Raw genomic sequence first — 15,768 nt, forward strand, 5'->3', positions numbered from 1 at the left:
AGTTTATGAGTTGATCTAAGGTTGTATTTGGTGCATCGTCAGACAATCTTAGAAGGTAATATGAATTGCCTTCAAGATAGATTATCATCATTAAATTGCCAATAATATTGATTACTATCACGCTTTTGATCCGAGATCATGAGTCGAGGATCATGGCAACCACCATATACTTATAAAGAACTCTTTCCATAAATATGTAAGGTATTTTAAACAGATATCACAATGACATAATGGTATTTATTAAAATACTAAAATCAAAGATTTAAATTTTATTAACCAAGCCAAACAATGTTCAAATTCAAATGTCTTACATCAAATAAAGTTTCACTAAAAACAAAAATTATATCTAAGTTTAATGAAGTTGATAGTGTTAATCTCACCTCTATAGTTCTCTCCCAAAAGTAATGCCCATGCTCAAAAAGTTAATTATCTGAATCTAAAAAATAAGAAAAAAGTGATGAACTTGATAGTCAATAAGTAATGAATATCTCAACTACATATTTCAGATATTATATAATATTTGAAAACAATGCAATGAATAATATAAAAATATATTTCATACTTATTTAAAAAATAAATAATTTTATTATTCATACATATACATGATCATAAATTTGATTCAAGTCAAAACACACATATAACTCAGCAGCCTGAACTCCCACCACACTTATCCTGATGGTAAGGCCCAAAACAGAGTGTCAATATATAACCCCTGTTGATAGGATCCAAAAATCAATGCATAACCTTTATTGGCAAAATCCAAAAATCATTACACAACCACATTGGTAGGGTCCAAAAACCAACATATAACCTCCATTGGCGGGGTCTAAAATATAGTTAGGCTAAGAGCACAATTTCAATCCGTATCAAATCACTTTTGTAATATAATATATAGATATCATAATTTCACTGAATATATGCATATTCCGTAATAAATCAATAGGTCATAATATTTCATAAATCACTTTTCGTTCAAAACATGGTTTCACAAATCATGCATAACTTAAAGACCGATTAATTGATTTCAAAATAATTATAAAATATTTTGAGAAGATAGTTCATTACTTACTTTTTTGCAGAACACTGAATGAATGGATTGATTAACCTTGAAGAAATTCTTCAGAACCTAATATTTAAAATTATATTTTTATATTAATTCTAATTCATAACTGAATCAAAATAAATCCTAAATCAAAATTTTACTTTGGATCAGACCCTTCACTAAACTCGATCAAAATCGTCAAAAAGAAGTTCTTCACTGGGCTAATCTTAGAAAGATAATCTCAAAAGAAAGAAATCCATCAAGAGAGAGAAACAATCTAGAGAGAGAAAATTTTAGAGAGAGAAATTAAAATTTTAGAGAGAGAAAGTGGGGACTCAAACTTAGAAAGAACAAAGAGAGGGAAGAGAGAGAAATTTTCTCATCTTTTTTTTTCTTTCTTTTCTTTCTTTTTTTTTTCTTCTTCTTCATAGGACAGAGGACCCGTGCGATCCTCTTTCTTCTTTCTATGGAACAGGGAACTCCTTATTCTCTTGATCCCAATGCCAAGGAGGTCCACCTCCTAGCTGGCAATGCTCATGGTTGGAGGAGCAGGCCATGGTAGCAACCAGCGACCCTAGTTCGGTGACCAGTGACAGCAACCGATGGTAGAAAAACTAAAAGTGAAGCGGAGAAAAATGAGAGACTAAAACTCAGCTTTTCAAGCAAAAATCTGGAGAGAGACTGATCGAAATTTAGGACTAAGGACATACAGAAGAAGGAGAGGAGATAAGTCAAATAAATGCTAGGTTCTTACCTAATTTTTTGACAACCTATGGCAATGATTTCCCATGGCCACAGTGCCAGTGGCGACCGACGATTGGGAAGAAATATGGAGACTTTAACGGCTTGATGGGCTTAGGATCATTGATAAAGAGAATTAGAGGAAGGTAAGGGCTTTAAATAGTACTAGGATGGTGTTGGATTCTGGCTCAAATTCTTCTTCCATGGAAGAAGAGAAGAAGAGTCCTATTCAACTCGAATCTTTCAGCATGATATCTTTCGGACTAAATTTTTATTTTGATCAATCTGAGAACAATTCAAACCACTATGCTTCCGCTATGCATTCTAATTCAAATCTAACAATGTACTTGTGTCAATTTTAAGTTTCTAGATTATGTCATAATCAGTATACGTCATTGTCTCAATATCCTTAGTGTCTACCCACCTATACTCATGTCTGATTCTATATATCATAGTTTGTTCACTTATGCTCTGATACCATATTAATTGCTCTAATATCATATTAATTGTCACACCTCCGATTTGAGATCGTGAGTAGAGGATCATGGCAACCGTTGCATACTTATAAAGAACTCTCTCCATAAGTAAGCAAGACATTTCAAACAGATATCAAAACAATATAGTGGTATTTATTAAAATACTAAAATCAAAGATTTAAATTTTATTAATCAAGCCAAACGATATCCAAATTCAAATGTCTTCCATCAAATAAAGTTTCACTAAAAATAAAAATTATATCTAAATTCAATGAAGTTGATAGTGTCAACCTCACCTCTATAGCTCTCTCCTACAAGTAATGCCCACGCTCGAAAAGTTAATTATTTGGATATGAAAAAAATAAGAAAGAGGTGATAAGCTTGATAGTCCAATAAGTAATAAATATCTCAACTAGATATTTTGGATATTATATAATATTTGAAAACAATGCCATAAACAATATAAGAACATATTTCATACTTATTTAAATAAAACAAATAATTTTAATTATTTATGCATATACATGATCATAAATCTGATTCGAGTCAAAACACATATATAACTCAACAGTCTGAACTACGACCACACTTATCCCTGTGGCAGGGCCCAAAATAGAGTGCTAATATATAATTTTCATTGATAGAGTCCAAATATCAATGTATAACCCCCATTGATAGGGTCCAAAAATCAATGCACAACCCTATTGGTAGGGTCCACAAACTAACGTATAACCCTCATTGGTGGGGTCCAAAACATAGTTAGGTCGAGAGCATAATTTCAATCCGTATCAAACCACTTTTATAATATAACATATAGATATCATAATTTCATTAAATATATGCATATTGCATAATAAATTAATTAATCATAATATTTCATAAATCATTTTTCATTCAAAATATATTTTCATAAATCATATATAACTTAAAAACTGATTAATTAATTTCAAAATAATTATGAAATATCTTGAGAAGATGGTTCATTACTTATTTTTTTCATAGAATACCGAATGAATGGATTGATTAACCCTACAGAGATTCTTTAGAATCTAATATTCAAAATTATATTTTTATATTAATTCTAATTCATAACTGGATCGAAATAAATCCTCAATCAAAATTCCACTTAGGATCTGTTCCTTCACTAAACTCGAACAAAATCATCAAAAGAAAGTACTTCACTAGGCTAATCTTAGAAAGATAACTTCAAGAGAGAGAAATTCATTAAGAGAGAAACAATCTAGAGAGAAAAATTTTAGAGAGAGAAAATAAAACTTTTAGAGAGAGAAAGTGGGTATTGAAACTCAAAGAGAAGGGAGAGAGGGAAGAGAGAGAAAAATTCCCTCATCTTTTTTTTTCTTTTTTTTTTGTTCTTTTTTTTCTTCTTCTTCACGGGGCAGAAAACCCGCACGGTCCTCTTTCTTCTTTCCATAGAATAGGGAACTCTTTGTTCCCAATACCAAGGAGGTCCACCTCCTGGCTGGCGATGCTCATTGCTAGAGGAGCAGGCCATGGTGACAACCGACGACCCCAGTTCGGTGATCAGCAACGGCAATTGACAGTAGAAAAACTAAAAATGAAGTGGAGAAAAATAGGAACCAAAACTCGGCTTTTCAAGCAAAAATTCAGAGAGAGACGATCAAAATTCAGGACTTAGGGCATATAGAATATGGAGAGGAGATAAGTCAAATAAATGTTGGGTTCTTACCTAATTTTTTGACGACCTATGGTGATGATTTCTCATGGCCACGAGCTGGGGACGGCTGGCGATTAGGAAGAAATATAGAGATTTTGGTGGCTTGATGGGCTTATGATCATAGGTAAGGAGAATTAGAGGAAGGTGAGCACTCTAAATAGTGCTAGGATGGCATTGGATTCTAGCTCAAATTTTTTTTCCGTGGAAGAAGAGAAGAAGAGTCCTACTCTGACTCGCCTCCCTCCCATCCACTGTATTTTGAGCACGTGCTGAAATTTTTTTTCCGTGGGAAGAAGAGTCCTACTCGGACTCGCCTCCCTCCCATCCACTGTATTTTGAGCACATGCACAGCACGTGCTAGCTATTCTTTTTTTTTTTTGTATCAACTGGGTTCTGGGTATTACAATTACTGTGTTTGGTATACGTAGATAATGTTACAGTAAAATTATTGAAAATCTTGATTGACATGTTTAGTATGATAATCAGATTATCAATAATATAAAATCAAAATTTCAAAATATCCCTAGTAATTTTGCCTCAGTGCTCTTTTTTCTCTCTGGTGACAAACAGTGAGAGTGGTGTGGATATGGTAGTAGCGTAGAGAAGCGACGGGGTCGAGAGTTTGAAAAACTGCGGGCACGAGGGGGGAGGGGGTGGGCACGCACAAAGGAGTCATGGGGGTGGTGCGGACGAGCACAGAGGAGCTATGGCGGGTGTAGAGTAGGGGGTATGGGGAACCACGAGCATCGAATGGAGGATTGAGGAGTCACGGGCAGATGATATGGTGGAGGAGCCGCAGGCAGGGGGGCGGAGCCGCAGACAGGCAGAGGGAGATGGAGAAGCCATGAGCGGGGGGTGCACGTGGAGGAGCTGCAAGGGAGGGGGGAGGGTTGGGCGACGGATTTTGTGTGATTTTTTTGAGAGATAATTTTATCTAAAATTTTTATTGCAATGTTGTCAAAAAAATGATAATCTAGGTACCACCCCTCTCTAAGGCTATCTAGATTGTCTCATAGGAGACAATGTAGATTATCAAGACAATTCGGATTGCCATCCAAAAAGCATATCAAATGCAGCAATCCTGTGGGTCTGCTTTAAATTGTCGGTAATCTGGATAGATTGTCAGCTACCAAACATAACCTAACATCTTTGCCATTCTTGTTGAGGTCATTGGTGAAATCAATATAGCATGGAGAATTCGATCTTGGAAGGTTTGCATGACACCTATAGAAATTATTTGATAGATGTTGAAGGTCCTAAGAAAAGAAACTCTAAAAAAGATGATTGAGTTGGTTTTACTTATATGTTTTGATTTAAGTCGTAACTTGGTGAAGCATTAGAAGATTTTTCTTATTGGTTTACTATAGAATTTTGATTTGAAATTGACTAATTGAATGGATATAAGAATTAAAATTTAATTTATATTAAATTATAGTAAACTTATATGATGGTTTTGAATATGGCAATTGACTTAAAGATTGATTTAGATGGATGTACTCAAGGTGTATTGGGGATGAGACTTGAAAGTTTCTTTTGATCCATTTGAAAAAAGTTAAATTTTGGATCTTTTCCATACAAAATAATATTTTGATTGAAAGTTATTTATTGCATTTAGAGAATTTTGATAGTTCAAATCAGAGTGTGCAATGGAAGTATGATGGTTTAAAAGATTTTAAGCTGATCAGTAATATCAACTCTTTGAATTAAAAAGTTTGTGATAGATGATTTGATTTAATTTTCTTTATAGAAAAATTTATTGATAATAAAAAGTATAATATTTTTGATTCTAAATTATTTTGAATGTCACTATGTGATTTTTCACAAGTAGCTCTCCTATCTACTATGCTAAAAAAAAATTTAGCATCTTGAGTTTAGGACTAATGGAATATCGGTTCTTGATTTTAGATCTAGAATATTTTGGTATAGATTTTTCTCCTAAAATTGAAGCTTATACTTCTCTATCTATTAAAAAGAAATGAGATTGTTTATCAATCCTATATTTTACTAAACAGTATGTTGGAATTTGATAGATTATTTAATCAAGAGTAGTCAATATTTTTGGTAAGAAACTTGATATTCTTTTCTAAAAGTAAGACATTGATTTTAATTATAAGAAATGAATGGTTTTGATACATATCAAATCTTATGGTATGGACCTTTCTCTTATGAAATAATTTAATAATGAAATTACATCCAACATTCAAATATTAAAAAAAAAATCGAAGATGATTAGAACTATGAATTTCAGGTAATAAATTTTGAGGATGATTTTTTTTTTAGGGGATGTGGGGGGGGCGCAAATGTAATACCCAAATCCCCAGCCCAAATTCCAAATAGCCCAAACAAAAAATAAAGAATGAGGGAAAAGAATATGATGGAAGGAGTTTGGGAGTTCTCTTCCTTTTCTTCTTCTTCAACTAAAGAGATCCCAATTCAATTAGGGTTCAAAGTGTTTTGATTTCTAACTCTTCACCTAGCATCTATTTAAGGCCTCAAACACTCCTTTGAGATCAATCCCTAATCCTGGTCTTTTTGTTTCCCAATCCCTAATCCTGGTCTTTTTGTTTCCCTTTTTTCTCTAGAAGCTATGGACTGAATTCACTATTCTTGCCAAAACAACATCACTAGAAAGCTAGGTAATGATCAGCAATTTTTGATTGACCCTCTTCTGCTTTTTTCTTAGTCGTTGGACCTTGGATTCCATCCAGCAATCAACAAATTTTTCTTAGAAAAGATCAAACCCTAAATCTCTCCTATTTTTTCATGATTATTTTGGGTTTCCAATGTTGATCATCATCATCATTCGTCAACTAGACAACTTCCACCTGCACCGTCATGGTCCCTGTCATTGGCCATGGCCACAACTGACAAGGTGCCCTCCTTTATTCGAGATAGGGAGCAAGAATCTTCTATTTCAAAAAGAAGAAAACAAGAAGAAGAAAAGAAGAGAGAAAGAAGAAGGAAAAAGAAAAGAAAAAGAAAGATGGAAAAAAGAAAAAAGAAAAAAAAAGACAAGATTCTTTATCTTCCCTCTTCCTCTCACCTTTCTCTCTCCTCCCACTTTCTCTCTCCACCCTCTCTATCCACTTTCTTTTTGGACAATCTCATTTTCTCTCTAAAATTGTTTCTTTGTCTATAAAGTTTATCTCTCTAGAACTGATCTAGTAAAAAACTTTTTTTCAATGTATTTGATCGATCTTGGTGAAGAGATCCTGATTCATAATCACCGGACAATATGCTAGCACTAATCCTGGCTAGACCAGATACCACTAAATTTGATCATCATGATTTCTATTGGGTCATTTGTACATTGGTTCAATCATGATTTGATTCAATCACCTTGATCAAACTAATTGAGACATTAGTCGCTACTGCTTGGCCCTTGTCAAAAGCCACTAAATTTGGTCGCCTTTGATCTCTATGAAGCCAATTGTATCATAAATCAATCTTAAGTAAATGAAGTTATTTGATCAAATTGATCTCTAATCGTCAATCTCCACTTTGACTCTTATCAAACACTATGGATTTGATCACCCCCGATATATGTTGAATAATCTATATCTTAGTCTGATTTTGATCGAATGAAATTAGATAATTAGATTGTTTGATGCAACTATTCATCCATTATTGGACTTAGTTCTATATAGAGGTAGTTGTCTAGACAAGAAGATGTCCAATAATAGAATACCCTGACATGATTTATGAAAATTATAAGAGAAGAAATTTCTAAAATCATGTGAATTTGTTGGAGTACGTGTGAGGTAATCAATGCTGCATCTTTGTAGATTTATCAAAAAATCATAAAATATTTTTTTATATTGAATTATGCATGATTTATGAATCTAATGCATATATGGGATTATTGAATGTCCTTTCTAGATATGTCAAATGATTTATAATCGAACATATTGAATTCACTATGGATTACATTGATTGATTTCAATATCATCTTATTTATGACATTTTGAATTAGAATATAAAAAAGTATTTCAATTTGAGATAAATTTTTACTCATAGCCTAATGAAGTATCGAACTTTGCAAGTGGGGGTTAAATACTAGTATTTCGATATCTTACCAGAAGGGATTGTACGTTAGTGTTTAGACATCCTATTAATAAGGATTATACACTGATATTTCGATAACCTACAAGTGAGAGTTGTATGCTAGTATTTTGATATCCTATCAGTGGATGTTGTGCACCGATATCCTACTAATGAGGGTTATGCATTGATACTTTGGTACCATACCATTGAGGATTATGTATCGATACTTTGATTTAGTTTATGGTTGTCGAGATGAACATGATGTTTTAAAAGAAAAAAAAATCGATTTATGAATGAAAATAAATTTGCATGGATCTTATTTTGATTAGAATTGTATATTTTGAATTTATACATCTTGTATGCTTATTTTTAGTATATTATTATTGTTGAATTTATCCAACTAAAGTATACATTTCTTATTGGGCTGTCTAGGTCATTACTCTATATTTTACTATTTTTATATATTCAGAAGATTAGCTTGACTTAAGAATTCAACATAGAAGAACGAATTAAAAGTATAATTTAATATTTTTATTTTAGATTAGGATTTATTGAAGTTGATAAAAAAATATGAAATATTATTTTGTAAAATATTTAGTTTAGTTATTTAGGCTAAACTTAAACATAAATTATTTGAATTTTGTTCTGTTGCTGCTTTATAATATTATGATGAGATGACTTGCCTACTTGTGGGGGAGTTCTCTTTGAGTAGTGGTGGTTGCCATGACTTCTGACTTGTGATCTCGGATTGGGGGCATGATATATATATACATATGCTAAAGTTCATAAAAATCTAAATTTTATGATCTAATTTAACTTAAAAATTTTGAACTTCAATTTCTTATAATACAACTTTTGATCTTTTAATCCATTAACAATGAGATGCCTTGATCACTCAAACATTACATAAGTAAAAAAAAAGGCATATATCAGGTGCGTACCCTTTTAGTCTACCAACATGGCACTTTTGGAACAAAGTTTATGTTCTTCTGTATGACAAGTGCCCTTTATTTGCTACCATAATCAATTTATTTTCCTTTAAAATTGATTTCTTGGCCTTGTTAGAGGATTTGTTTCACAAAGCCAAAAATGAAGTAGGAGAAAGAGAAGAAAAAAAAAAATAAAGAGTGTGGAAGGAGATTCCTTCTTAAGGAGTGGTGGCTCTCAAGTATGGTCTGAAAGAAGTGAGGAAGTTGGTCATTAGCTCCATGAAATGCCACCATAGGATCTCATTATTGACAACCGATATGAATTCCTTAATGCTTGAAGATGTCCCCGCATCGATGAGCCTGTTCAAAATTGTAGTGTCCAGCTTCATCATCACCGTGACTAGGTGCTTCAAACAGCTTCCTAGTGCTCCATCATGAGGCAAAGAGAGCCGTCTCTCCTCTACTTCATGGCATTTAGAAAGATCGAAGAAGAAAACTTGTTTAGCAAGAGTTGCTCGAGGTTAAGCCTTCCAAGCCTAGTGTTTTGGTACCATTGGAGGAGTGAGAGGCCATGGGGAGCATGTGGGTGGAATTAGGATTTGGGATAGGGCATGTTGTTAAGGGATTTCAAGAGATTGGTGATGCCAAGGAATGTGGAAAAGAAAGTATCACCCTCATGAAGGGAATTGAGGTGGCTAAAGTTAGGGCCATGGATGTTGAAATAGGGGCAGAAGTTGATGCCAAGAGGGGCAACAGCCTTGAAGCACTGGGGAGGGTGGGAGCAATGATGAGAATGGGTATGCAGAGGAGCACGAGCTCTAGAGAATAGGGGAGGTGGCTGTAAGCATGCCCAACAAAGAGGTCAACAGGAGGAAAGGAGTGGTAGAAAAGTCATCAATGGAGGAAGGAAGTGGATGCAAAGGGCGATGGTGCCAATGGAGAGGTCCATAAGCAAGCCCGATAAGGGGGGAGGCCAGGTGGTAATGTGGAAGGAGAGGAGATCGAGGGTAGGGTGGCTGATGTCAAAGAAGATAGGGTTGAGGATCTAGAGGAGCTAGAAGATGGGGAAGTAGGATAAGTAGGAGAGCACCACGATCGACTTCCACTCACCATCACAAGGGAGGCACTCATCTTGGCATTATTGATTGAAAACATTATCATGGATAAAAGCATTGCTGGTGGGGAAGCGGAAAGAGAAAATGGAGTTGTGGATGGAGGAGTGGTGGTGGGACATGGAGAATGAGAATAAGGAGACAAGGAGCTACTAGTCGGAGGGGAGAGAGTTTGAGGGTTAGAGCTTGATCAATATATGAATTAGGACTTAGAAGCATTAAATTCCTTATTAATTGATTCAGTTTATTTCTAATTGATACTTCTTTGTCTATTTTGCAGGTAATTGAAAGATTGGACTGATCACAATTTAAATAGGTTCAAACCCAGTTCAAAATAAAAAATCAGGGGATATGCATGGTATAGACAAAAGATGAGGGTTTGTTTTGGAAGAAAGTGTGGGCTTTGACTTTAGATATTAAATATGATGGGGCCCATACATTTAAAGCAATAGGAAGGAAGGAAATGACTGTTTACTAGAGGTGAAGCGGCTTGTTTTGGATTGGGCATGAATCCAACAGAAACAAAAGAAGGCTTAAGGTCTTTTTGGCTGAATGTAGGATTGGACTAACAAGTGCAACGTGGCATGGCTATGACCAAGTGTGGATTGCTAGTTTTGACTTTTGAATTGAAAAGACTTTATGCGGGATCGCAAGTGATGGCATGGCGGGTTTCAAAGGACACACATGGCATTTAATCAAATGAAGAAATATTTTAAGAAAAAGTAAGATGCTGGATTCATGCGGTCTTTTGAGCGTGGACGCAGCTGAGATGTGCAAGATGCATCATGCACACAGAAACAGAGCTACAACTAGCCCTATTTAAGGAGAATGCCGCAGGCCATAGAGAGGGCACCTTCAAAATTTTTATTTTTTTTATTTTTAGCTTTTTATTTTAGAGTTGAGAGAGGGATTTGTAGTGAGATCTAATTGGTGTAGAGAAGAGGTCTAATGCCTAGTGGATGCACTTTGGGCATACCACACAGCTTATAAGACCAATTTAGGAATGTCACCATTTAGGATTGTGTTTCGCAAGATATGTCACTTGTCCGTAGAACTCGAACATAAGGCAATGTGGGCAATCAAGAAATTGAACATAGATTTGGATGCAGCTAGAGAATAAAGGAAATTATGGATGAACGAACTTGAGGAAATTAGGAATGAAGCTTATGAAAATACTAAAATCTACAAAGAAAGAACTAAAGCTTTCCATGACCAAGCAATTAGTAGAAGATCTTTTACACCTGGACAAAATTTTTTTTTATATAATTCTAGGCTACACCTACTCCCAGAAAAACTATGATCTAGATGGATAGGGTCCTATTTAGTGAAAGAAGTCATCTCACATGGGGCTATAAAAATTGAAAAGCCAAGCAATGATGCCCCCTTTAAGGTAAATGGACAACGCTTGAAATCATTCTTGGAACTGGCCACTGAAGAAGAAAGGCCACAATTTTACATGATCCAGAGTAAAATAAGAACGTTTGGCTGAAGACGTTAAACTTAGCATTTTTGGGAGGCAATCCAATTTCTTTAAACTAATATCTTTTTTATTGAATAAATAGAGATACCTATCTTAGGACTTCGGACTTTCAAGCCAACATCATACTAGATCACCTTCAACATAGAGCATATATTTACCAGGTGACATCTTTCTTTTTCTTTCTTGCATTATATTTTCTTTTTTCCTCCATTAGGATAATGATATTTAAGTTGGAGGCTAAGAAAAATCTTTTAAAATAAAAAAAAATATATTTTTGAAAAATTTTAAAAAATATATCTTTTAAAATATTTTTAAAAATTTTAAAAATCTTTTCAAAAATCTCTTAAATCTTTTAAAAGAAAATTTTGAATAAATCATGTGTCAAGAAAGAAAATCTTGAGCAAAATAGATTAGGAAAATAATAATAAGAGTTGGAGAGTATTTGTTAACGACTATAGCGAGTTGAAGAGTATATTAGTTGAGTAGACTTTTAGCAGCTTATTAAGGTCACCTAAAGACTATCAGCACTTCTAATTGCACATACACACTATTAGCACTTTTAATTGCACATACACACTGACAAGGCAAAATAAGTGTTGATTGTATGGTCAATTGAGGATTCAATTATCACTTAAAATTGATAATTGATATATACCCCAATCAAAAATTTGAATTTGAGAAAAGAACTACCTACCTAAAATAAAAGTGTAAAACACAGAGTATATGTAGATTGCCCTAAGCTTAGTAACTGGATCTTTGCACCTAAGTCAAGTATAGATGTTCATGTCAAACGATGAAGGGAATGCCAGGATGCTCAGCACTATTCTAAAAAAAAAAAAGAAAGAAAAAGAAGGCAGTGTGAAAGCTACCTTAGTTCATGAGCTTAATTTGAGGGTGTATAGAAAATTAATCGAAATAAGATGATAAGAGAAGATACATTTATCCTTTACAAGCCAGCACTCAAATACTAAGTTAGTCATCACAAACACAAGTATTGTAGATCTTTAGATATATTTCAAAAAAGTTTCTAATTATATTGACTATGAAATTTACTTCTGAAACTCAATACTTAGTTGGTGAGACTTGTTAAATTTTTTGACTTTCAATCCTAGGTCTACTTTTGTAAGAGAGGATCTTAATGAAACATGGTGAGAAAAAAACTTATATTTTTATTGCATTGCTAAGGGAGTAGTAATGAATAAGTTGGGTGGTGTGATCAGTATATGAATTAGAACTTAGAAGTATTAAATTTCTTATTAAAATTGATTCAGTTTATTTCAAATTTGATACTTCTTTGTCTATTTTGCAGGTAATTGAAAGATTGGGTTAATCACAATTCAAATGGGTTTAAACCTAGTTCAAAATCAAAAGCCATGGGATATGCATGGTATTAAACAAAAGATGAGGGCTTGTTTTGAAAGAAAGTGTGGGTTTTGACTTTAGACATTAAATGTGATGGGGCCCATGCATTTAAAGCAATAGGAAGGAAGGAAAAGGCTGTTTGTTGGAGGTGAAGCGGCTTGTTTTAGTTTGGGCATGAACCCAGCAGAAACAAAAGAAGCATTGAGGTCTTTTTGACTGAACATGAGATGGGACCAACAAGTGCAATGTGGCATAGCTGTGACCAAGTGTGGATTGCTGGTTTTTACTTTTGAATGGAGAAAACTTTATGTGGGAATGCAAGTGATAGCATGGAGGGCTTCAAAGAACATGCATGGCATTTAATCAAATGAAGAAATACTTTAAAAAAAAGCAAGATGACGGATTCATGCAGTCTTCTGAGCATGGATGCGACTGAGATGCGCAGGTTGCATGACGCACGTGAAAATAGAGCCACAACTAGCCCTATTTAAGGGGAATGCCGCAGGCCATAGAGAGGACAGCCTTCAAAATTTTTATTTTTTTTATTTCAGCTTTTTATTTTAGAGTTGAAAGAGAGATTTGTAGTGAAATTTAAGTGCTGTAGGGAAGAGATCCTGATGCCAACAGTGAGAAGAACCGAAACCATGCTAGGCTAAAGGTCTCTGGTCTTTGGAAAGTAAGAGAAGTCTTCAGTATGAGAGTTTATATTCTGAATTTTATTTTATCTTTTTATTGAGCAATAAAGTTTATTTATTTTTTGTCTACATGCTTCTCTTATTATGCATTGATGTTCATTTTTTTGCAATTTATAACTAAAGAGATAGATCGTGATTGCAGAAAGATACGATCTGTGCTCAAGTTAGAATAAATTGTAAAATTTATTAAATTTATGTTTATGTTCTTTGATTGCACCATCTAAATAATCTATATCTATGGGATGGGCTATGATCATGATAAATATGACTCATACTCGATAGAATATGTTACAATAGAATTGGATCAAGGGAATAGACATCTCATAAGATTGCATGTTGACAATGGAAAGATTGTATGAATCAAATATTGACTTAAACACTGAAAGATAGAACTAAAACCTGAGATAAATTTCTCTTCTTGATAATTTGACAGTTTATTAAAGTTGCATTTATTATTCTCCGATTTTTTTGAATTCTACTACTTTAAAAACTTTGAATTAATCAAATAACTCTTTTTTTCTTTCTAATCAACTACCTTAGGTCCCTGAGGATTCGACCAGATTCATCCTATTCTATGAAGCAGTAGTTGGTTAATTTTTATCTTTGATCGCTCTCGCGACAGGAGCGCATCAAATTTTGGCACTGTTGTCGTAGATCTTGACATAATTGATTTAAAATATATATATATATGTATATATATATTTTTTTCTTTATTATTTGCTTGTTATTATTGTAGGTCTAAAAAAAAAAGAATATATTTTATTGCTTTTCAATTTTATTTCTTGCTTTAAATTACTTTTTATATGGCAGATCTTTATGCTTTCTAGCTAGATTACCTTAATTGCATAGTTAAATAGTTACCTTATTTTGCATGACTAACTTACTGCTTATTATTTTTAACGATTTCTCGCTTTCTATAGTTTAAAATAATTTACTTCTTTTTATAGGTTGTGATTTAACTTTCTGACTTAATCACTTAAATTTACTTTTTTCTGCAAAACCCAAAAAAGTCAGAAACCAAAAAAATATCTATAAAAGACAAAACCTTAATCCCTAAAAAAAATCTTTGACATTTCATAATACTTAACTAATATAGCGTAACCAAAAATATAAAAATTTCTAACTTGATTGGACACCTTGTTTCTTTGTATTGCATCTCCATAATTAACTTTAAGGGCACTTAATCCATTAATCAGATAAAATGAAAATTTGATCATCCTTTCTTTATCCAAAAATTATATCCTTCATCATGCATGATCTAGACCTTAATCTAAATCAATTAGATATTGGTCTTAGGATATTCGAGCTCAATAGGACAAGAAAGTCCTAGAGTTAGACCAAGTTCGGATTGGTTAATTGTTTGATGTCTAAGACAAGTGGTTTAAGAAGGTGATTTTTAATTGATTCCATTATTTGACTTGGCCAACTCAGTTAGTATCTAAGAAAAGCAACAAGTAGAGGACCTCCTATCTCTTACGCTTATTTGGCTGAGTCAGTTAGTCAGTTTTGGGCTTAGAGTGCTTGAAGGCGGTCTTGGAACAGTTAGAAGCTATCTAAATCTAGATTTACCCTAGGATAAAGAGTTCATTTCATGCTAACTTGTTTGCCATTATAATTTAACCCTAATTAAAATACTCTTCTCTATCGTTTATAGATTTAGGACCCCTTAGGATCCTTCTTTAGAAATCTCCTCTTATCTATCTCTCCTACCTCTTCTTTCTTCCTAAAAAAAATTTAAAAAAAATCAAATCAATAAAAATCAAAAAAAAATTGCAACTTGGAAAAGAGAATCAGGTCAACTTGTGAGAATTGAATTAAAACCCATTTCAAGTCAAGATATTATCGAGTCCATCATGGGTGAACCCAACCAAGAACCTAGATACCTTAAAGACCTATGCTACCTTGTGGGTTCAGCTCAACCATCTTATATTAGACTCTTCAAGGTTACGATTGGTAATTTTGAAATTAAGCCTCAAATAATTAATAGGCTCTCCAAATTTATCAAAATTGAGGATGCATACATTTTTATTAGAGAATTTGAGGAAGTTTGTGAAACCATGAGAATACATCAAATATCAGAAGATGCCATAAAACTTAGGCTGATCAACTTTACACTTAAAGACAATGCAAAGAAATAATTATATAGCTTGCCTAACCAGTCAATCATGATAGGGGAAGGCTTTGTAAAGAT

The sequence above is a fragment of the Elaeis guineensis genome, chromosome 4 (genome assembly GCF_000442705.2).
Source record: "Elaeis guineensis isolate ETL-2024a chromosome 4, EG11, whole genome shotgun sequence".
In the NCBI taxonomy this organism is placed as follows: Eukaryota; Viridiplantae; Streptophyta; class Magnoliopsida; order Arecales; family Arecaceae; genus Elaeis; species Elaeis guineensis.